Source organism: Zerene cesonia, chromosome 29 (assembly GCF_012273895.1).
Source record: "Zerene cesonia ecotype Mississippi chromosome 29, Zerene_cesonia_1.1, whole genome shotgun sequence".
NCBI lineage: Eukaryota > Metazoa > Arthropoda > Insecta > Lepidoptera > Pieridae > Zerene > Zerene cesonia.
Genome location: NC_052130.1, coordinates 3,443,653 through 3,468,537, shown reverse-complemented (window position 1 = coordinate 3,468,537; position 24,885 = coordinate 3,443,653). Strand labels below are relative to the sequence as shown.

Below are 24,885 nucleotides of genomic sequence, written 5' to 3'. Positions count from 1 at the left end.
ATCTGTCAATCTTAAAAATAATGTCAGTTTTCGTAAGAAATTATTTGCGGGAAAATTTGAATACCAAATTGTGTACATATATTACATTAAACTAACAAAACCAGTGAAATTAGCGATTTTGACAAGGGCAGATTATATTTTATTTTAAAAGAAAATTTTATAGTCCATATTAGGTGTCTAAAGTACATGCTTATATCAATTTCTAAAAGTATATCTACGTACACCTAAAAATCGACTAATTTGGGGAGTTCTCCGTAACTTCTAACATTTATAAATTTTATAATAGTCAAACCTCCTTAGCTCAACTGAAATTAAAAAAAAATGCATTCGCATTTTTAAGTTCGATTTTCAAAATAGCGAAATCGGCGATAGAGCTACAGGTGCGCGTTGACCTAGCCGTTCGCCGCCTGCCTCGACCAACCAGAAAACGGCAGTCGAGCCGCGAAATTCATGCTGTTGAGATGTATTGACGCCCGTCGCGAGCGCGTTCGATGGATGCGAACGTAAATATTCAAAAATGACTCCATGTAAATTTATTTTTTACTTTCGTGAAGTGTTGTTTTGGTGACAATTGTAATAAATAGTGACGTAAATATTTAAAAAAAGACAACGCGTTGATTAAACTGTGTTTAAAGTGTTTAGTTTTTTTTTAACGGAAGTTCGTGGTTTGGCAATTTTTGTTGTGACTATTATATGGGATTTAGTGACATTAATCATAAATAATTACAGTATTTCATCAACATAAGTAAGTACTTTTTGCTTCATTCCTATTTCAATAAATTTATAAGTAGTATGACAAAATTAGTACAACCGTCAAAACATTTTTAAATGACCCAAATACCTATTATTTTTAAGATAACATATACGCCACTATCTTATAGTTATATATTTGTAGATAATTATTGCAATATTATTATTTTCCATAGATATTTTGGATTACATACAAAAGGTTTTCTTTAATTTGTCGATTTGAGACGTTTCTTTTTATACAAATTTAAAATGTACATAATAAATTTTGTCAACTCTTGCCATTTAGAATAATAACGATTGAATTAAAAATATTAAAGCGTTTTTTTATAAGAGACTAGAGAATTTATTAATAATCAATAAATGTCGTCTGGAATAGATTTTTGTGAATGTTTCATTATTTATTTAAAGATATTTTTATAATATGATTAACATAAAAGCTTATCTTGCCTCCATTAATTTATTATCACTCTTCGAATTTTAATTATATTTAGCTTCCAAATTGTTTAAATTTATACAATGGATGGAAAATTGTTCACATTGTTAACATAATATAAATGTATATTATTCAAAATTCACGTTTTCGTAAATACCTATATAACGCTGTCTTTTCCTGTATAATGTTTTGGTGCCAAATTATTTTAAAAACACTACAGACATTTGTAGCTTCAACTTGTGGCTTCACTCGCATTTCATGAATGTGATCTATCCTTGCTAAAAATGTTATCGAATTCCCTTCAGCCGTGAACGATTACCGGACGCCATAACTTCGTAGGACATCACTCAAAATTCAAAAGTTCATAAATTCCCAAACAATAAATAGAAGGAAGGAGGAAAAATATAATTTATAATAATAATCTATTTTTGTCACTTTGCAGTTGGGTAAAACATTGATTGAATCTTCAAATGTTTTCAATTTAAATAGGAAACTTGACATTATAAATTTATATGAATAGTCAAATCGAAAAATAGCGCATTTCTACTCAAATTACTTTGTTGGACAGTACTTAAAATTTTCGATGTGCATTACTACTAAAATAATTGTACTGTTCAAAATGGAAAACATCTGTAACGTAATAATGCCTTTGTTAGGATTTTTCAAACTTGTCTTATTGAAATAAATAAAAATAAAAAAAATTCCGTTAAGCTCATGAGTCAAATCATTTTTTAAAATAGTGCTTTCGTAGTCGCGACAACACATTTTCAAGATTTAGCGCAACGACCCTTTATTTTAGATGTAAGAAAAGAAAAAAAACTGGCAACATTCCGCCTCACTTGTCAAAAGATACCTACTCTATATGTATACGTGTCTACATATTAATTTTATTTTTTAATATTTTAGACTTTAGTACTGGTTAGCAATTGCGTAATTACTATTTAAAAAGTAAATATGAGGCATTTAAAAGTTTTAAAATGTATTGAATACATCATTTATCTTTTATTTTTTTTAGTGGGTACTTATACGTAATTAGATACGAGTTGTAGAGTTCGTTACTTTTGTGATACTATAATCTTTTTTCGATTTATCTCTTAATAATTATTAATTTCATATTTTCCCGCTGTGTTGTACTGTATGCCAAATTAATATCCAAGTGTATAATATCCAAGAGTCAACAACTTTTATAACCAATTTCTTGCGGGTTGAATAATTATATTGCACGTACAATGCTTAAGATAAATATATCATTAAGCATGATGCCCGTAAGCTCCATCTCCGTTAGTGAGTTGACTTTTCAAGTCCGTTGTAAAATCATTCATTTTCTTCCGTTTGACAAATTTTCGAGTCGGAGGAAGTGGCTGTAAAAAAAAATTACGTTCTGTCAAGGCCTCTGAACGCGGAACCTACCACCGCATCTGCAGCTCGCGATGCGTAACGATTCCCACACGTATTTTATCATGTACCTACTACCTGCGCCCCGCGGTTTCACCCGCGTAAGTCCGTATCCCGTAGGAATATCAGGATAAAAAGTTGCCTATATCTTATTCCAGTTGTCCAGCTATCTTCGTACCAAATTTCATTGCAATCCGTTCAGTAGTTTTTGCGTGAAAGAGCAACAAACACACACACATCCTTACAAACTTTCGCCTTTATAATATTAGTAGGAGTAGGATTACTAGGATGTTGCGATTCAACTAAAAATAGGATAGACAATGACCTCTCTGTGTCAAATGTCACTGGAATGATACGATTTAATAAGAAACAATTTTTCGCATTTCAATAATGGTTTATTTTATTTATATCAAACAATAAATTTAAATACAAACTTTATTTCTTGACTTAGATTATTAATTCGTATCAATTCACACTTATGACGTCACAAAATGTCTCGAGTAATCGAATTCATGTATTCGAGCAATCGATTCTATTCTTAATAGTATTATAAGTTATCTGTCCGGAGGAAATGATTGAAAAAATTTTGCACCTGGCTGGCGGACCACACTTATAAATAGAAATTTGCAGCTTATACCTACACATTGTGTCACGTAGAATATCAAAATATTAAAAACGTCGCATAATACATATTGACGTAGAACAAAGACAATAGTGAAAAACAAATATTGTATGATAAACACTTTTTTATTTGCTCAAACGTATGTACCTACTGAGTTGATTATGAATTTAATGTACGTATTTTATTTAATGTTATTGATGTTCTGTCGTTTAATGTTTATTTCAAGAATCAATTGGGGTTTTTTGTTGAACAGGAGGAATATAATGTGGTTTTTATGCTTTGGATAAATCCTACTAATATTAGAAATGCGAAAGTTTGCAAGGAAGTATGTGTTTGTTGCTCTTTCACGCAAAGGCTGAACCGATTGTAATGAAATTTATTACGTAGATAGCTGAATCATTGGAAAACATATAGGCAATATATGTTATTACGTACGGATACGGACTTACGCGGGTGAAACCGCGGGGCGCAGCTCGTTTAATAATATGTAACACTTATACGTAGTAGTCAATTATTAATAGCAGTAACAGCACAGATTATATGTAATAGTTACTTAGTACGCTTACAAACATATTTCTCCTCTAGTTCGCATTTAGTGAAGCGTTCTCTTAAACTATTATGTTCAGATTGAAGCCCCTTTGGCATTAGTGTCCCTATAGGTACAACTATTGCATTATCATGAACGAAGAAGAAAATTTTGACATTTAAGTTATGCTTAAATTATGCTAGACTTTGTTGTAGGAATATATATTCTTAACTTAAAAGTCCAACGCTATATGGATTAGGTACGTATCATCTCCAGCTTAAATCTATAAAATGGATGTTTTTATTTGCTCGGCCGTATAGATTTATGTTTACATCTTCAATTATATTTATTAAAAGTAAACTGGGTGTATTTGTATATCATATTTCACTTATAGTATAGTTATATATTTTAGGTTTTAGTTATTTTAGTTGCGCATTGCTTTTGTTTAAAAAAATTTGACTGTATCCTAAACAAGCACTTTAATTTCTTTGAGAAATATATTATCCTATATCCTTGAATGCAGCTGATACCTAAATGTAAATAACTACTGACTTATTTAGGTATAAAACAAATCGCTTTTAAATTTGTCGGAACGTTAATCAGACCAGGTGATAAAAACAAGTCTTAAAGATTTTTGTCTAGTCAGTAAAAGGTTTTCCGTAAATATATGAAAAAAAATCTCTTTTAATGTAAAATAAATTAAAAAAAATATTTTTGTAACTGCTTTATATTTCTAAACGAAGTTTTAAAAATCGATGTAAGTTTTCAATAATGTCCCCATTTTTAACTCACGAATTTCTATAGACTTAAGAAAGAAAGTAAAATCACTAAAAGATCTAACAATTTCCCACTTTATGTTCCCAAATATTTGATCATGATGTATCAATTTCAATATTCAGTATTTTAAAAATCGTTATTTATTTGTCATATAATACAATCTCAAGAGAAATATGACATGATAATCTTATAATCGAAAATGCCATTGTATTTTGAATACCCATAGTTACAATTCCTTGATAAAATATTATGAAATAAATATGTTCCTCGGTATAGGTAATATTGAACTCGCTACAGTAAGGTACAGTATCTTAATCATTAAATCATTATAATTGATTCGGATACAACTCACTAAGATTTAGAGTGTTATTTTAAAATATATAAAATTAATTGGAACTGATTTGTACTGAAAGCAGTACTATTAAGAAGTAGATAACAATATAAAGTATAGGATATAGCTGTACAACATACATTCCCACTTAATAAGTTATCAAAAGTACCTAATGCTATAAATATTCCATTCGTTTACATAAATTGTATATCATATGAATAATATGTTTATTTAAATAACTAAATATCTAGATACTTATAATCAAACGCAGACAACAATAAAAATTTTATAACCGGAATTGGCATTTATGGATAATATAATACGAACAAATAAATAATCAAAAGATAACTAATCCAAAACGATATCCAATAAACGGGTATTGATAATCGCGTCCATTGATAAAAATATTTTTATCTGGTCAGTGCTTAAATCATAATAAAAATTCTTATTGTGAATGATAATAAAATTTTGGACTTTATGATCGGTTTTACGTCTAATTTTTAAAACAATACGTAGAAAATACATTTTCAATGACGATGAAATTCTTTCATTTTATTTACTTGTATCACCCAATATTAAACCAACTAAAATCAGCGTGGAGCATGTTAGCTACTCGTAAATGTGTGTTATTCCGAGCCATTAACTAGGTATCTGCATACCGAGTTCCCGCCAAATGACCGATTGAAATCAGTTCAATAGTTTTTATCATGATAGAACAAGAACAATGATACTCTACAGCTTTCCATATTCCTAAAAAATTCGAGTTAAAATATAATGTTCGAATTGTATTCGGAACGCTGTTATTAAAATTTTCTGTTAGGTACAATAGGTACTCCTGGCTTGGTAAAAGATGATCTCTTTGATTTATAAGTAATATCACATCATCCGCATAGTCTGCAACTTGATCCAAGACCATTAGTACGATTACAACAGAACTTCACTTTAGGTAAATTCGTTTAATTGTACACTTAAGTTTAACTGTAACAAAAAAGTTTGCTTAAACAATATCTCAGTCTCATCAAACGTACACAATAGCTTTCTTTACTTTCACAAATGGTAAAAATTATGTTGGACCTATTAATGACGTTATATATTCACCGATTAATATTATTTTATTCCCACATTTTCAACATTGATATTTAAACAGATGTTCAAAGTACAATTGGAATCGTATTCAAGTTATTCTTTTATTGTTACAAAAATTTAAATACAATAATGTAAATGTATTATACAAGTTTCGCACTTATCACGACTGTTTCCGGGTGTACGAACTCAAATACGATCAAACCAAAAGTTTTGGTATACGATGCGTATCCAAACTTTACAAATTGAATGTTTGTTGTTGAGTACATTAACTTGGTATTTTAACTCAGGCTAGGGGAGGTATATACGTGAATCTTTGTAACATAGAAGCAGCTATCAGTGGCCGTGTGTGTCTGGCACGGCTCTTGATGGATAGATTTGAGTATTGTTTTTTGATATAAATTCTTATCTATTTATGTTCCTTAGCTATGTTTGGTGATAGAAACTGTTTTAACACCTGCAGGCATTGAGTTATATGAGGGGGAAATGGATTTCTTACTAGCAATAAGCTCCAAATTATATGGGACTAATTTTTAGGTACCTAGGTATAGTTTTTAGTTACTACATCGCGTTCTACGTATCTTGTAACTGGCTAGGGGCATTTTGTTTCTAGTTTTATTTCAAGTGCTACTTGGAACAATTCGTAGTAGTCATTGTAGTCGTAACTTCCCTACGATTTTGTGGGATTACATCTGTCTGAAAGTAATTTAAAACAATAAACGATTTAAACACAACTCTAATTGTCGCAATAGTTTTAGTTTGACTCGTGTTTTATTCAAACTAGTTACGTAACAATTGATAAAAATTAAATGTTTATTTTTCAAAAAGTCAGTAAGTTTATATACAATTGCAACAAATATTATATTATTGAAATGTGAAAGTGTGTTTGTTTTTTTGTTTGTCTTTCTTTTTTGTGAAACTGAGTCATTTTATGATTTGCTTTTTGTTTCTGGAAATACCTAGGCGGCTATAGAAGGACATAGGATATTTTCTTTGACTAAGCGAGCCGAAAGCTAGACTACCTTAAATGTTGTATTTTGGTGTCTTGTATTTTCATAATATATCATAACTGTTGATGAAAGTAACTTATAAAATTATGAGTTTATAAAAACTGTCTATGTCACTTATGTAACAACTATTTCACCCGCGTAAGTCTGTATCCTGTAGGTATATCGGAATAAAAAGTTTCCTGTATGTTATTCTAGTTGTCCAGCTATCTGTGTACCGAATTTCATTGAAATCGGTTCAGTAGTTTTTGCATAAAAAAGTAATAAACATACATACACGTACATGATCCATCACCATCCTCCCAAACTTTCCCATTTATTATATTACTAGGATATGATATTACTATGCAATATATTCGCATTCCAACTTTACGTAAGTTAAGATAATAGTCTCACCTGACTCTTGTAAAGTATAATTTAACAATTCCTTTAAAGTATCCAATAAAACAAATGGTGATAAATTTAAATAATTGTGACTTCCCCATTTAAATAAATGTGATCCTATTATTGTTTCATCAGACAAAGTGTCGTTTGCTGCAGACGAAAATATTTATTTTCACGACTAAGAAAACGATTCTTCTTATTATGGTAAAATCTTCCGTTTTTTACAGTGGTGATTACCAGGTACTAAAACGAGTGTAAGTAATACTAATATAATAACTATAAGACTAAACTTAATTAAACACGAAAATAACAGTATAACATTCCCAAAAAGATTAAACAGTTTCAGTTTTTTTGCTTTGCAAATACATAAGCTATTTATCTGTTGATTTAATTTCAAACGATTTCTTGAGTATAAATGCTCACACAATTCCATCAGAAATAAGCGCAATAAAATTCCCATAGCTATTTACAAGAATGGACGAATCGATAGGATATTTTTTTGTATGCGGTCAACTGATACCACCGCCCATGAACATTCGCAGAGGCTCAGACCTGAAAATGCGTTGCCCGCTTTTTGGGGTAAGGGATAAGGAGAGGACTTCTATATTTTCGCGTCACGTAATGATACATTTAAATGAATCCAGTAACGTCGCCAGATCGGTTCAATATGAAATAAAACACGTCATTGGAGTTTAAATTATTCAGTTTCGTGTCGACAGCTTGCCAACTTGATAGGCAATCAATTATGTATGAAACATCCTTATGACGAAGTTGTTTGACAAAGAAAATTATCGGATCTCCTGCAAAGGTTCAGTCTCTCTACTCACAAAAAATTGGTATTTGTTTTTTTTTTTATATTTTTACTTATAACTACAATTTACCTTTAAACTGTATTATTTTCAGAACAATTTTCACTTTTATATTGAATGCGCTGGGCAATAATGGAAAACAACCGGCTAGTAGCGAGCAGTAAAGAAACGATATAAAATTATCGTGGCTAGCCGCACTGCGCACTTGGTGCGTAGCGAGTCAGTAGGTAGAATGCAAGCCACTAGGTTCTAAGGTCTAAGCAAGCCAACAGTCTATGCCACGGCCTATGACTTCTATATTATATTAGCAGTTCATCCGTGGTACATATATAGCCTATGTCACTCAAGTTGCAGCTTTCTAATGGAGAAAGAATTTTTAAAATCGGTCCAGTAGTTTTTGAGTTTATCCATTACAAACAAATAAAAAAAACAAAAAATACAATTTTTCCCTCTTTATAATAGTGTAGAAAAAATCATAACTTGTTCTACCTACTTGATTCAAAATTCGTAATCTATTTTGGTAGGTACTAACTTGGGCTCGTGTCTACAATTGAACCTAAATGAATTCGAATTAAAGTGTTTACCTTCAACTTTAGGTAACGAAGTAGGTATTCTAAATTATCCTAAAAGGGATGGGAAACTAGCCATTCGCGTAATTCATAATTATAACAAGCGCAAACAAGTCTATACACATATTAGGTTACATTATGTATCATGTATTATTATTTATTTTCTGTTATTTAATGTAAATGTAGGAATGGATAAATACTGTATGCATCGACCTCCTGACCTCATAATAATTGTACTTTTTGAACGTTTGAACCTTTAACAATTATTTAAATAAAATATAAAATTATTAGTGTTTGTATCAGAACACATTGCTCGAACCCTGACATAGAACATCAAACATATTTAGTACATTCAATGTTGAATTATTGGATTTGGTATGACATTAACAAGAGAATACGTATGTTTGTTTGATTATCGCGTTATCATGGCAACGCGTAATTGTTTGACATTTGATTATCACAATTTTATTGCAATTGCTTGCATTCCTATGAACCTTCTTTAGTTTGAAGAAATATATGAACACTACCATAAAAATCTCAAATGTTTTTTTTGTTGCCTAGAAATATTAATGGTAAACTGAACAATTATAAAAAATATGACTAATGTGATTTTTTATAAAGCCTTGTTGAGAAAAAAACGAGAAGTTTTTGTATTTAGTAATAATTATAGTACTTACAGCATATAAAAACGACTCCTATTATTTTAACATCGAAACCGGTCATAAGTTTTTCTCATGATTTACGTAATGATGAAACAATAGTGAATTGTATTTTATTTTTTTAATTAAAACTGCTGTTGACTGCCTTATATTGGGCTATCTGTTATGAGATGGTCGTATAATATTATAGACTAGTTGCGCCCCGCGGTTTCACCCGTGTAAGTCCGTATCCCGTAGGAATATCGGGATAAAAAGTTGCCTATATGTTATTCCATTTGTCCAGCTGTCTGCGTACCAAATTTCATTGCAATCGGTTCAGTAGTTTTTGCGGGAAAGAGCAATAAACACACACACATCCTTACAAACTTTCGCATTTATAATATCAATAGGATTTGGCATTAAAATGAACTTTTAACAAGATCTTTGAACTCAAACGCCAGATTAAAATCTGGCACAGGCAGATTAAAAGATGAAAATATATTCGTTTTTTAACAGAGTAAGCGAAAACTGCGATTCTTTTTGTAAATGCTACCGTTTAAGGAACGTTTTCTTCATCACTACATAGTATCGCTCCCCGCGTCTGCATATATGCTTATATCTTTCAACCTACGCAACGGATTTTGATGATATTTTTTTTTAATATATAGAGCGATTCAAGAGGATATGTATAATAACATTTTACAATTAAATTGCTAATGCGTGCGAAGCCACGGGCATAAGCTAGTCCATAATATAAAAGCATATTTCCCTATCTAGTCTTAACACGGCGCTACTAATTAAATAACCACTTAGTCACACAAGATGATATATAATTATTAAACGCTAATCGGGTTACCTAAATCTAGGTAAACGGAACAGGTTGATGTTGCGGATTAAACACATTGTTTAATTTGAGGTGAATTTATCTGCTTGACTATCACCGACTATATATACGTAGGTACATATAAACTGTTTCGATGAAACATTTTCGTCTGCTATCTTTTAGGCTGATTAGTTTCACATATATATCATTGAAATCGATACTAGAATGTCATGTACGTATGTGTAATATAGGAAATTTATTTAATATGTATAATTGTTAACTCGTACTATTAAAATTGTTTATGGGCAAGTGTAATCAACTTTATCAATACGATAAATATAAAGCTCAAAAGTTTGTTTGTTTGAACGTGCTAATCTCAGAATCTACTGGACCGATATATTAAAAATGCTTTTATCTTTGGATATTTATGCGATACTTAATGCATTAGGATACACAATACCGCTAGTTTCATTTAAATCTAAGCATGATAAAAGTAATAAAGATTTGAAGGTATAATTCTTTTGAATAAATTACTTTTTATCAATGTTTTATTACCTGCTACCCATAGGTATATGAATATCAAAATATAGTCTCAATAATCCCACAATTCCAGTTTTGCAATAACAACACGTTTCGTTTGAACTTTCTGAAGTTACTTTACTGCTTATTTATTGTTTTGTGGGAATGTGAGGCTGGAAAACAGCTGATTGTTCATTATTCATATTCATAGGAATCAGCTTCATGGGCGACTTATGTATTAACACGCTTCTATAATTATTATATATTTCACCTGTACCTATTGTTATTTTTGTGTGCAACCGATGCTTCCTTCTTTCTTTACAAACCTTCCTTTACACAAGCAGCAAGTGAAATAATTTGGTTCTTTTTTAATTCTGTTAAATATTTAAGCGAGTTCTGTTTTACTTTTTTGTAAACTAAATATGTGTATACAAATATCATATATATCTCTCATATACTTAAATTATAAGAATAATAAGAGTAAGGCACAACAGCATTTGCCGGGTCAGCTAGTTGTTATTATAAAAATTGAATAAAGTAATTTATTTGTATAATTGTTTTCTGTCTATTTTTATTTTATTATATTTCTTTATTTTAATTAAGTATACTTTCTTACTTTTAGTTTTTGATTGAATTCATATCTTTTACTAATGCATATATGTATCTAAAATTATATTTATTTAATTTATATGTACTTATGTATGTTATATAATACGTTTATATGAGTATATTCATGTATTTATATACTTCAAGCCTACCTCCTCTTTATATATTACTTTTTCACAGTTGGTTGATATCTTTGGTGATAAGGCCGCCCGCTGTGCTGGTTTAGTTTTAAGATATTTATTTTAAGGATGCGTTGTGTATGCCAGCACAATAAAGTGTAAATAAATAAATAAGTAAATGAAAATCTAATAGTTATATCGACAGTAAAATGAACGAATTTAAAACTGAGACATTTTGATATTGTTATAATATAATACATATACGTAAGGTTTTTTTACGATGGCGAATAGACACTCGACAAAGCAACAAATATGAGCACTCGTTGATATTGCAATATTGCAATCATGATGCGAAAACCGTATCTCTGTGTTTCATGTTTTATTTTATTTGTAAATTACGTTTCTGAATAAAATGAATAATTGATTGCCGCCTTGATTCATACGGGGACATTAATGCCCGTGTATTGTTTTGTATATTTGTTTCCATAAAAGAATTGGAAATTAATGGTGTAATAACGGATTTTAATCGTGATTTAGTTGATATGGCTTTCCAGTTTCGATTGTTTAAGAGACGCTAGCTATAATAGTGTTTATAATAATGGTTTAATTTATGTTCCAGTATAATCTACTTAAAATTAAAGACAATTAAGTCTGAATGGGTTCATTGTCCGTCTTAAAATCATAAAATTATACGTTAGTTATACAGATTTCAGCTACCTAACTAGACGATTTCCAAATGACAATTGCATAAAATATTGATATTTTATGTTGAGTTTGTCTGCTAACAAATTTACACAGAAAAATTCAACAAATCATCGTTTGCAAGCAATAAAATGTCAGAAAGATGAATTAGCTGACACGAAAATCTGTTCCGCCGAACCCCCTGGGTACCCTCAAGGGATACACGAAATGTAATCAGGCGGAGTAATGAGAAAGTCGATGTTCTTACGTTTTTACAATTTTCCATGTACAATAATTAATCACGTACTTGTCTAAATATCTACAAACATATACATAATATATGTTGAAGAATTGATAATAAATGTCCAAGAAATACATACTTCAATATTAGAAAATCGATGGAGCATCATAGACAGACCGCTTTTCGTGACGTTGACATTTAATTTTAGTCAGTGTTGCCGTTATATTTAATTGAATTTTAGCTGCATTGTATTGTGATCTATGAATCGTTCTCTCTATATTATCACTTTTTTATATTATTAAATGTAAAATATTTTTAATCTCCAAATGATTCAAGTAGTAAATAAAAATACAATTAATGAAATAGTATATTGACAATACCTTAATATAGTGAGAAAAAATGATAAGTATTTTATATGATAAAATAAAAAAAAACATAATTAATGCTTTATCCTGTGATTTGATGTTTCTTTGAAAAAATATAATAAAACCATTCAATTTATTTCATGAGAAACACAATTCTAGACGCAAGGTTTTTATCAACTTTTATTCTGTTATTTCATGTTATATATTATCTATATAATTTTGCCTAAATAAAGAGCGTTGTGTTTTCCCGCGTTTTGAAGTTAAATAGCAAGTCTACTAAATAAAATATCATACAATTATACAAAAATGTTTTATTTCTAAGCATATAAGCGTAAGCGAGAAAGCTTTAAATTTACAAATCATTTTCTCGATGTGGTTACACTTGTTATTAAATGTCTGAAACAAAGATCTGGAACATGTTACCCTGTTAACAAGATTAAAGAAACGCAGACTTAAAATCTTAAGCAAACAAATGTTAAGGGGACCACATTAGTTAAAAGCGTGTTTTTTTTATGTAAAATGCCTTAAAGTGAGTGGTCCAGAATCAAAAATCCTACTTCCTACTAATATTATAAATGCGAAAGTTTCTAAGGATGTGTGTGTGTTTGTTACTCTTTCACGCAAAAACTACTGAAGCAATTGCAATGAAATTTGGTACTGAGAGAGCTGGAAAACTGGAATAACATGAAGGCAACTTTTTATCCCGATATTCCTATGAGATACCGACTTACGCGAGTGAAACCGCGGGGCGTAGGTAGTGCATAATATGTTGCTACGTGTAATAGCATAGTGTTCTGTGTAACTGTTGAAACTGTCACCAAGTGCAGTTAAACTGTTTGCGTTCAATGTATACGACCAATGTATGTTCATTGCCTGGTATTGCTAATTGCGGATGCTTTAATTAATACTGGTATTGGACTTTGTTCTAGAAACATCTAAGGAACATGTCTTTCATATATATATTTTGTTCGCGATTATGCTTAAGGAAGGACTGTGTTTCAAGTGTACACACTTGAATTATCTTTTGACACATTATCGTAAATGTCTTGTTAACTTGGGAGGTGCCTTTAGTTTAATATTTATTGTACTTGCTATGTATAGCATATGCTATATGATTCAGATCTATGAAATGGAAACGTTATATCATAACTATGTTGATATGTTTATGTACGCAATTCTGTTAAACCAAATAACTGTACAATAGATAATTTAGGTACTTGTTGGCACAGTTATAATGCTCTGCAAAGCATCAATATCAAACAGATTTATGAATGCAATTGTTTTATATATTGTGTATATACAATAAAAATAATATGTAACGATTGAATTTTGTATTTTTAAAATAGTACTATAATATTAACAATGCTAGCACTTTTCATAAGTAATATCTATTTAGAAATTAAAAATTAAAAACTTTTTAACGGATTTTAAACGCGATTTATTATTTATATTATTAACCCGACGTTTCGAACACTACAGCGAGCGTGGTCATCGGGAGACTGAATATCTATCTATCTATATTACAAACGTGTCTGTATATTGCGTAAGTAATTTCGAAGCAATTTTGAACACCAAATTAAAACGAGATATTTCTTTAAATTCTATCTATTTTACAATCTACTAGAGCCTGGGACTGTCATTCGGTAGACCGACCATATCAAAACCGCCGCTAGCGGTGCGCTTCACGACTGAAGCAAAGAGCGGGGAAAAGAGATTTTATGGCTTTTTTAATCCATACTCGGCATAAGAACTGGCCTTACGCCTCTGCAAATGGATTGCAGACTTTAAAAGCTTAGAGGTAAATCTTCTGGCTCCCACCTTATTTATAATGTGGGGGCTGGAAGTAATAATACTATTACTTGATTACAATCACACCGATTTCTTGTGGGCTTGTGGTTCATTCCCTGGTGCAAGCTGGTCTATATCGTGCCGATGCATGCTCAACTCCCACAACAAAATGGGATAGATGGATCACCGTGCAGCTGGTACCAGTCTGATATTACATAATGACCACGACCGCTATGTTATAAGCGATGCGATAAAAGAAAAATGTATTAATTTATTACACAAGTGCCCGGCAACGGTATGTCGGTCTGGTACAGTGGTTAACGCGTAAGCATAGTTCGATTCCTGATGGACAATTAAATAAAATGTCTCGGTTCGACAGGACACAGAAGGCTGATCAACTACTTGTCCAAATAGAAAATCGATCAGTGAAACATATGCATATCGTCTGCCCCATACCCCACTAGGGGACACGGGACTTCACATGAGTGATTTATTTATTTAAGCAATACCTACAGGAAATTTAAAAGTAATTTACAATCAGGCCATTAAAAAGTACTTATAATATAATTGTGATAATACGTTTACAATTGATACTTCTGAAAATATTGATTTCATAATAATTTATTATTATAGTCTGTTGTTATACAGATTATAATTAATTGATATGCATGCTACATTATTTACTTTTGAGTTCAGAAGTGTACGTATTTATGCACTTGTGTGCGTTGCCTTAATATGAGAGATCTCTGTGTGCTACGTAATATAAGCCGACAACAAAAAACTAAACCGCAAATTGAGAGAACTAGACCAATTTTTTTAACAGACTTGAAAGGAGAAGGAGGAAAGTAGGAGGTTCTCAATTTTACTGTATTTCTTCTGTTTGTTACCTCATAAGTTTTAACTGGGTGAATCGATAATGATGTTTTTTTTTATTTGAAATGTTAATGTTTCTCGTGACACAAAAATACAGTCAAATTGAGAACACCTTATTTCAAGTCAGTTAAAATATATCATGTTATACTTTATATTACACTTCGTCCACACACACGCCGAATCTTATATCTTTAGACATTTTATTATTCTAAACCTGTAATATAGATTATTATTCGTCCATTATTTGATAATTAGGTACGTGAATTATTATTTGTTAGACATATTTTTATCTTATTGAATTTGCAATGTACCTACTGATACATACGTAAATAAAAAATAAGTAATGATACCGGTCTATGTAATTATATTACCTTACTAATTATGACATATTTAGAAGGGCAAATGCGAATGTTCATGGGCGGCGGTATCGCTTACCATCAGGGGAATTCAGTAGGCCGTTGTAACATAATAAAATATACTTTATCCATACGTAAAATTCCTTAGTCATAAAACGCAGCCTATGTACCTAGTCAGAAATAAATTGAAAGAGTCAATTGCGCAATTAATATGACTTATTGCGTCTGGATTGAAGTGTTATTTACACAATATGTCAGTACCGGTGTTAAGTATTATTATTTGACTCTCGATCTAAACTTTTTCCTGCAAAGTTTCATACCTACTAGGTAATCCTACTAATATTATAAATGCGAAAGTTTGTAAGGATGTGTGTGTGTTTGTTGCTCTTTCACGCAAAAACGACTGAACCGATTGCAATGAAATTTGGTATACAGCTGGACAAGTGGAATAACATATAGGCAACTTTTTATCCCGATATTCCTACGGGATATGTACTTACGCGCGTGAAACCTCGGGGCGCAGTTAGTATATAATAAAGATATCTATAATCGATATTTCCCTTGTCCAAATTAGCTAATAAGCTAACGTAATAATAATGTTTGTAATGTTTTAAGACAAAAACTAAAGGGGCCAATTTTAAAAATTCTTTTACCTAAATAACTGCAATTTCACTGAGGACATCCTTTATATGTACTACGGCCGCAACCGAGGCGAACAGCTAGTAAAATAGATTATTTCTAAGATTCGTTATATTTTGCTCCCAGGTCTATGATGAAAAGTTACGTCAAGTAACTTTTTGCTCATTTATTTTAATACATTAAATTTTTTGTACAAGTAATTCAATTATTGTCCCCAAACAAATACTTCAATGTAACGAATTTTCAGTAAAACGTTATCTTAAGTAAAAGATATCGAAATTGATTAAAGCATGAGTGGTTATCACAGATTAAAAATAAGATTCCAGTAGCTAATCAATATACATTTGACAAGTGCGATCGCATTCTGATAGATAATAATGCAGGTATGTTTCACATTTTGTTTCGTTGACATTTAGCGCCTATTGCTTGAGAAACAGAAACAGTTAAAGCTAAGGCCACACAGCTCTGCCATGAAATTTAACTGTTTATGAGGAGCAAACTTCATGGAAGCACCTAGGAGAATATAAGTTTGTATTCCGCGCTGTCAATTTGACGTAGATTGTATTTCAATAGACATTTCACAAAGGCATTGATAAAATTTCGATATGTCAATTACGACATTTATAAGTAACAAATTTACCGACATCCGGTGATTTTTATCTTAAATGTTTAATTTGTGTGTTCGCTAAGTATCGGATGTTACCATCATTTATGTATCCATTTTTTCTACATAATCAAATTATAACAAAGTTTGCTTAAAACGCTGTTATATTTATCTTTTTTAATATCTACTACGGCTGACGTGGCAACACTTGCAATATTATGTACCTCAATATAGAAGGGCAATTAATTGGTATTATTCGTTTGCTTTTTACTTTTTGTGCTGGTTTGTTTTTATATTTAAAATTTTAAACCTACATGAAGCTGCTGATCGTTCTCTTCGGTATCGATTATTCCCAAGCATAGCTAAGAAGCACCGCAAGGAAAATGACTTTAGAAAAAAATGAGCCTCATCGAATTTGTTTTATACGTTTCATAGTTTCATAGCCACGGTCACTTGTAATATCCCTCTTTTTGCGTCGGGGGTGAAAATGTAATTCGCACGGAAGCTACCCAGGCCAAAGTGTGTGTCTGTACATACACGCACGCACACAGTTCCGTCATATTTTTTAACATTAATGGAATGAGCAACGTATGAAAATCTGTATCTCGTGGGAAATTTCAACAGTTTTATCGTTGTTTGAAAGTTACAATACAATTTTATATTGAGGATTTTATGGCTGGCCAGAAGTTATATATCTTTTGTATCCTTTACTCGAGGGAATCTCAATGTCTACTCGGTATATTGATATTCTATGTATAAAAGACGCAAATGTAAGTAGCATTCGGAAATATAGAAATTGAAACTCATGTCAGTAGTGTCTTTCTACTAGTGCGTTCGTTTCTAGAGACGGACAAATATTGAAAGCAAATTATCAACTCTTTAATCAATAATTATACCATCGTTTCTTTATTCCCTCTGAAATAACTGGAAGGTGAAATATAAAATATCTTACGTATATGGTTATTAATTTTTAGACTATTTATATTATACTTTAGGTTTGTGTCGAGGACCAATTTACAATTAATTATAAGAAAATACAAATGTATTTTTATAAACGTAATTTTACACAATTTCACTTGCTTTAAGATTTAAAAGATTATAGCATAGATAAACGACAGAAATCGTCCCCTTCTATCGATAACAATAAAGGCTCAGGATCACAGCATTGTATAAGTACATAAAATGAGACGCAGTTACCTGTAAATGGTCTGCGGAATCCCCTATCGGGTGATAGCAATGGTTTATTGTATACACTATAGCAGGTATTTTCGATTACCTCAGATCATGTAAGAGGTTAGGTGAGATTAATGATTCGATTGAATTTATAAAACAATTAGTATACTAAATATTATTGATACTATCCTTACTTAAATTATAAATACGAAAGTAACTCTGCCTATCTGTCGGTCTCTTCTTCCCTCCTAAATCACTAAATAGATTTGGTGCAAAGATGGTTTGAGACCGAAGAAAGGTCATAGAATAGTTTTCATACCGGAAATCTCACGGAAACAGGAATGCGGGTTTGCCTTTGACTATGCAGGCGAAGCGGCGGTCGGAAAGATAGTATATTATACTATAGCAGTACCCCTACACTTTATATTGTCACGCCGTCTTTTGCCATAGATATGTCTTTATTCAACTCACGGATACATGGCTTTTCTGTAGACGCTCTTAAAGGACGTCTTGTAATTTTCAAACTTTCTGTACCCTTTTTCATATATTTCAAATTGTGGATTTTAAGAAAAAAATACAACTTGTTTTAATAAGTTTTAACGAGATAGACTTAGCAGGGCATCTCATAGCATCTCATAGCATTAAAGAATTAAATTGCAACATAAATGATTGCTATTAAAATAAAATTGTATGCTTTTACATCGATTCGGAAGTTCATTTTTAGAGACACTTAGATAAATCATGACATCCGATTTATAGAAATAACATATTTTCTAAAAAACATCTTTATACAAGTACTTAAAGTTTATCAGTGTAAATTTAAGCTTGCTTTTTTTGGAATCACAGCCTCATTTACAATAATCATTGTTTTATTTAGTTTATCTCACAACGAACTTGATATGTTTATATAACATTGGATTATGAATATTTATGTCTTTATATATATCGTGTCGTTACATGTATTTGATGACAAATGCATGATTGTGTTTAATAAATACACATATAATCTATTGCGATAGATAGTATCACACAAAAACCGTTTACAAAATATTGTTTTGTTGTTATGTTATCATGTCAAATCATACATTAAGCTGTCATTCAATCACACTAATCTAAAATGCTATAATTTATTAAGATTATGCTATAATTTATTAAGATAATGAGGTATAAACTTTCTAGATACTTGGCTTGCTATTTCATATACTCAGTGTATGATACACGAAGTGTGTATTTCACGTCTATAGTAGTTGAGTGATGTGCGGAAACTATTTATACTTGAAACATGCTTATTTTAACACTTTAAAAAAAAATTGCCATACCGTGGAAATGCCTGTATTTTCGGCCACCCGAGATCCTGCCCCATAGAATTCCACTATAGAGCTACAAAGCCCTTATGTAGAATCGTGCTATTAAAGTAACATTCACAGAATATAAATTCATTCAATCCAGTCTAGCTTGCCATTCACAATTTCCTCTTAAGTCGACTCTATTATCTTTTACGGTATTTGTATTGTGGACGCGCATAGTCTTCTAACATCACTGTCGTGTCTTATTGTCTTCTGGAAGTAAGGAAAGAACGGGAACCTTGGAATTGTAGAAAGGCGTCGTTTTTGTTATAGTTATTACTAGTTTTTACTAGTTTTAATGCTTTTGACAAAATTGTACATCAGTATCCTTACTTATAATAAACTAGTTTTTGACCATGGCCTTGCAAGCGTTAAATTTGGAGTAGTTTAATACATGTTATTATACACGTAAACCTCACTCTATCTATTAAAAAACCCGATCAAATCCATTGCGAAGTTTTAAAAATTTAAACAGACATATGTACAGAGAAATCGACTTTGTTTCATACTATGTAGTGATCCGAAAGCCACGGCAGCAGAAAGATTCTATGTATTTTTGTGTTTGGAGATAGTTTGAAGGCGAGAGTGTTTAAGGATATTGAAATCGAATGTCGAACATATGTAAATATTTAAGCAGATGACCTAGTTACCTTTGAACTGTCTATTTCGATTATTTAGATGTTTTCTTGTAATTCAATTTAAGATTGGGGGAACATATATATTCTAGTCCATCGAGACATGTTATGTTTTTCACACACTGACTGCCATTGCAATAGCTAATAGATTCATTATGATATGTAACAAATACAGCATTTAGTTGAAAATGTTAACGAGTAATTATGATTTTCTAGAAAATTCCACGATTTCATCACGCACGTCAAAACATCGTGCCGATTACGTCAAAAGGGCATTCTTCCATTGTGCGCATAGACTTATGAGGGTGTCAGTCATTTGCTTAGCACGATTGCATTTTGCATGAGAATTCTGAACGATTATACATAAATCACTTCCTCATATACCAGTTTACGCTGCGTAATGTTTACGTTCATTATCTTTAGGTGTTTGTCTATTTGTTCTGCGCTCATCGACAGCGTTCCGCCATTTTCTTAATGAAGTGGAAACCTTAGAACTAATGAGCATCTTTCAATTTTATATAAGTTATAACGAATTTGTGGGATCTTTTACAACGTTGTTAGTCTTCATTTTGTAAATAAGGTAAAATCATGATAATAATACCTTTCTAATTTACGCGATCAATTAAAAACGAGTTAAATGTTTATTTATGATAACAAATATTTTTCGTTTCGTAGAAGAGTCGTCTCTAAGTTTTAGAGAAAGTGAATTATTTGAATGATAGCTGATAGCCGTAGCTTCGCATTTGGGTAGTCAAAAGAAATTCTCATGGGAATGGAATATTTCACCGCGTTAAAATGTAGCCTATATCACTCTCTAGCCGCCTAGCTCTCTGCAAACATACAGTTAGATTGCTGTTGCGATGTGCAATAAAGAAAAACAAACAAACACACTTTTAGTGAGTAATTGTTCCCCGAACGAAACGTTCTTGTTTTTTCGATGAGTAGGGCACCGTAATGCCTGGCGAGGAAAGTACCACTCCAGATTCTCAAATGAGACCAAATGACAACAATTTCCTATCAAACACAAAAACATCACGTGAATCGGTTGAAAACCCACAAAGTTATCGAGTGATAAAGGTAGAAACATTCGAATTGCGAATCTCCATCGTTTTTCGATTTAAAAATGAATACAAAGGCTATAAGAATGAATGTATCACAAATGTTAATTTATTTTATTGAAGGGAAACCTATGACAGACAGTTTTTGTTCTTTTTTAAGATGTTTTCACTTGTTTTTCCATGCGATTTCATTCGGATACCTTTCATCACATTTTCGGTTAATATATGAGTATAAAAGCAATTTCTCGTCAGAAAAAACGAGAAAAATTCGTGTTTTTCTTAACTATAGGCATAGAAATAAATGGTTCGTATCTTCATAATAGATAACGAGTTTTTTATTCCAATACGAAATCATTATTTAAATAAGTTTCTTTTATTCATTCATGTGACGTCACATTTGGTTCTCGTATCATTAAAATCGTACCGAACATATTAAAGATGCAAATTTTTTTGCAATGATATCAAAACTAATCTTCGACTAATTCTTTTGTTTCGTAGTCGTTTTGTTGTTTCGTATTCTATTGTATGTTTGATAGGAATGGATTAATAATAAAAAAGAGACGAGTTTCTGATAGAACTGGAATTTAGCTTTAGAATGTTTAAAGAGACAATTTTTGAGACAAAAACTTTTCGTTTATCCCTACTTATGATCTATCCTAGTACGTAATATTGTAAACGAGAAAATTTGTGAGAATGGATGTACGTTTATTACTCCTTCACGCGAAAACAACTCATTGGAAATTGATAATACTTGTAATAATGCTTGTAGCTTATGTACTAGAATAACACATGAGCTGTACAAATACTTGCTGCTTCGCGGCGGTTCGTCCGCGGGTAAATCCACGCGGTACAGCTAGTTTGTCATTAATCTTACATCAAATAGCAAAGATAATAAATAATACATGATCTTTTTCTGAAATATTTCCGAATCGGTAACAATGTTACATTTCTATCCATATATTTGTTTTGAAGTGAAATATAACTTAAGTTAGAGACTTTTAGGTCAGAATGTTATGGAAAGGTTTACATTCGGTCTGCTCATGGGATTAGCTTCAGTCTCAAAGGCGATTAAAAAGAATTTATCATCGTGTTATCAAGAGATACTCTTATAGCGCGTACGTTAATATTTTAACATATGTTTACTTGCCTAATGTTTCTCAATTTGAAGGGGTAAGCTCATTCGCTTTTCACATTGCACCATAATTATGCGTTGAAAAATAATAAAAACGATATTTTACTATTTAATATTAATTTTCTATCGACTTTAAAGGATGTATAGAGTATTTACATCACTTCATAGTGTAAAGCAAAGTTGCTTCCCACGTCTGTCCCTATGTATCTATGTAGGCTTAGTGCTTTAAAATTACGCACCGAATGGGGTTTCTTTATAGACGTAGTGATTCAAGAGGACTGTTTATATGTATATTAAAATCTATAAATCTACTGTGATTTTAACGCATGCGAAACCGCAGGTAAAAGCTATTGAATAATAAGAATTGACTACTTGAAATATTTTATGGAGAATATTAAATGAAACTTTTCACTACAGATATTTATTATTTAACATAATTCTAAATCATACACACGAAGAAAGAAAAGAATAGAAAAACAATAAAAACACATTAACCCAGATTTATATACGCTTTAAAATTAGTATAAAAAGCACAAACTCATATAATATAATCCTGTTTTTATCGCCGTAACCACTGGTAACTCAAGTTAAATTACAAGTGAAATGGCCTTAGAATGAACCATTTACTGATTCATACGGCTATTAATTCTATTTCTATTTAGAAAAAAGCTACTCACTATAAGTAATCATGTAACCTACATAGGTAAATGAAACTCGGTTGCAGCTATTGTGTTGACTTCAAATATTTAATAATCGATAGTACATATTTTTAAGCCACTTGAATGGAGGTTCAATTTGACTGTATATTTTCTGTGTTCGCTGCATTGAATCTCTTGACTGGGCGACCCGATTTTCACAATGTTCGCAATTATAGTAGTCGGATGTTACACCCACATGTTAGGTAAACTAAATTGGTTCAGTGATGTTGGCATGAAGAAGAGATAGACAGTTATTTTGCATTTATCATATCAGTTGGGATAGAGCAGATTTTCTTAAAATTACATTTTATAATATAGTGTATTAAATTGGTAAATAAATGGTCATTCCAACAGGACAATGAATTCGCATACAGAACTACGTTTCATGAATAATTTTTGTTCGAGTTCAAGTTTGTAGCCAAGTATTGGGTTTCTTTCTGTTTAAATATTTATTGTTGAGTTTTGGAAGGATTTCATGTTTAGCCAGATTTCCAATATTCATTTTTAGGGTCTGGCTAATTTTAACTAAATTACAACTTAATTTGGGTTGCAGTTAAATTTTTAAAGATTCAAACTAAAATGACCTACATTCATTCCCTTGAATTTTATAATCTGTAATATAAATAGGTATACCTACAATTGATTTTGTTGCGTAATTGCCTGGTATTACTCGGCCTTTGAGTTAAGTTTCTTGATATGACAAAAAATACCCTCAGTCTTTTTAAGTGCCAATTTCACTGATAATTTTGGACGGTATCAAATTCAAATAAAACGAGTTTAAACGTTTTAGCGCGATCAACGCTTCCGACTGCATTTCGTCAACGAAACTGAGTTTGCGCAAAACCGTTTTCAGATAAACCTGCGATTTTTGTGTTTAATATAATATTTAAAATCTGTCACTGTATGTTATCACAGTAGTTTATGTGTATAATTTTATTTATATGAAATTTTGAATAATAAATATAATATCGTATATATTTTACAATTACCAACGATGAAATTAATTTTAAGTTTTGTTTATGACTGTATGTTTCCTAGTTTGACAGCAATTTTGTAAATTTTATTAGCTGTGACATGTGAACCGCGTTTAAAGGCATGTGACCACGGCTCTTCAGCAATAAATGAAATAAAGATTATATAGACAGACCTAGTTTAAACAGACAGTTTATGAAACGCATAATCTAATATTATAAAGCTGAAGAGTTTGCTTGTTTGAACGCGCTCTCAGAAACTACTGATCCGTTTTGAAAAATTCTTTCAGTTTTAGATAGCCCATTTATTGAAGAAGGCTTTAGGCTATATATGTACCACGGGCGAAGCCGGGGCGGACCGCTAGTCAACATTGTATGAAGTCACTGTACGCTAATAACACCTGTAACAAAGTCGTTTACGTAAAATTAGGTATGTTTATAGTTTCTAGGTGAGTTGTTTATTATAATTAATGGTAAATAATTGCATGATAACCGAATGGCTAATTTGTTCAAGATTATACTTCCACGCTTCTTATCTAAAAATAAATTCTCCACGATTACAATTGTTATAATTACGTGACAAATACTAAAAACTTGATAGAATATCGTAATGAATGATGTTAGGTGTCGAACGGTTGTTATTATTACGATTTTTTTCTTGGTTATAGGGGTCGAAGTTCTGTGGCAGGATCATGGGTGGCCATTTTGTTAGGTCGTCGCCCAGTAATCCCGCCTCGTGATCTCTCTTTCTATTAATTTTCAAATATTCATAAATTCAATAGATAATACTAGATTCAGTAAGTTTTAATTCTTTCGAATTGAATGTCTGCTATATTAATTGTATATATATATCAGTGTGCACAGAATAATCTTATTTCGGTAGATATATGTGCTAAGATGTCTATCATTGAAAAAAAAACATATATTTTTTTTA

General features: G+C 31.2%; 1 protein-coding gene across 1 annotated transcript in view; it reads left to right on the top strand.

The window, feature by feature from the left end:
* The first annotated feature begins 447 nt into the window (after positions 1 to 447).
* LOC119837964 (5-hydroxytryptamine receptor 1-like) overlaps positions 448 to 24,885 on the top strand; it is a 95,932-nt gene continuing 71,494 nt past the window's right edge. The window contains exon 1 of the mRNA XM_038363762.1: positions 448 to 745. The gene's annotated coding sequence lies outside the window, so the exon portion shown is untranslated. The remainder of the gene's footprint in view (positions 746 to 24,885) is intronic.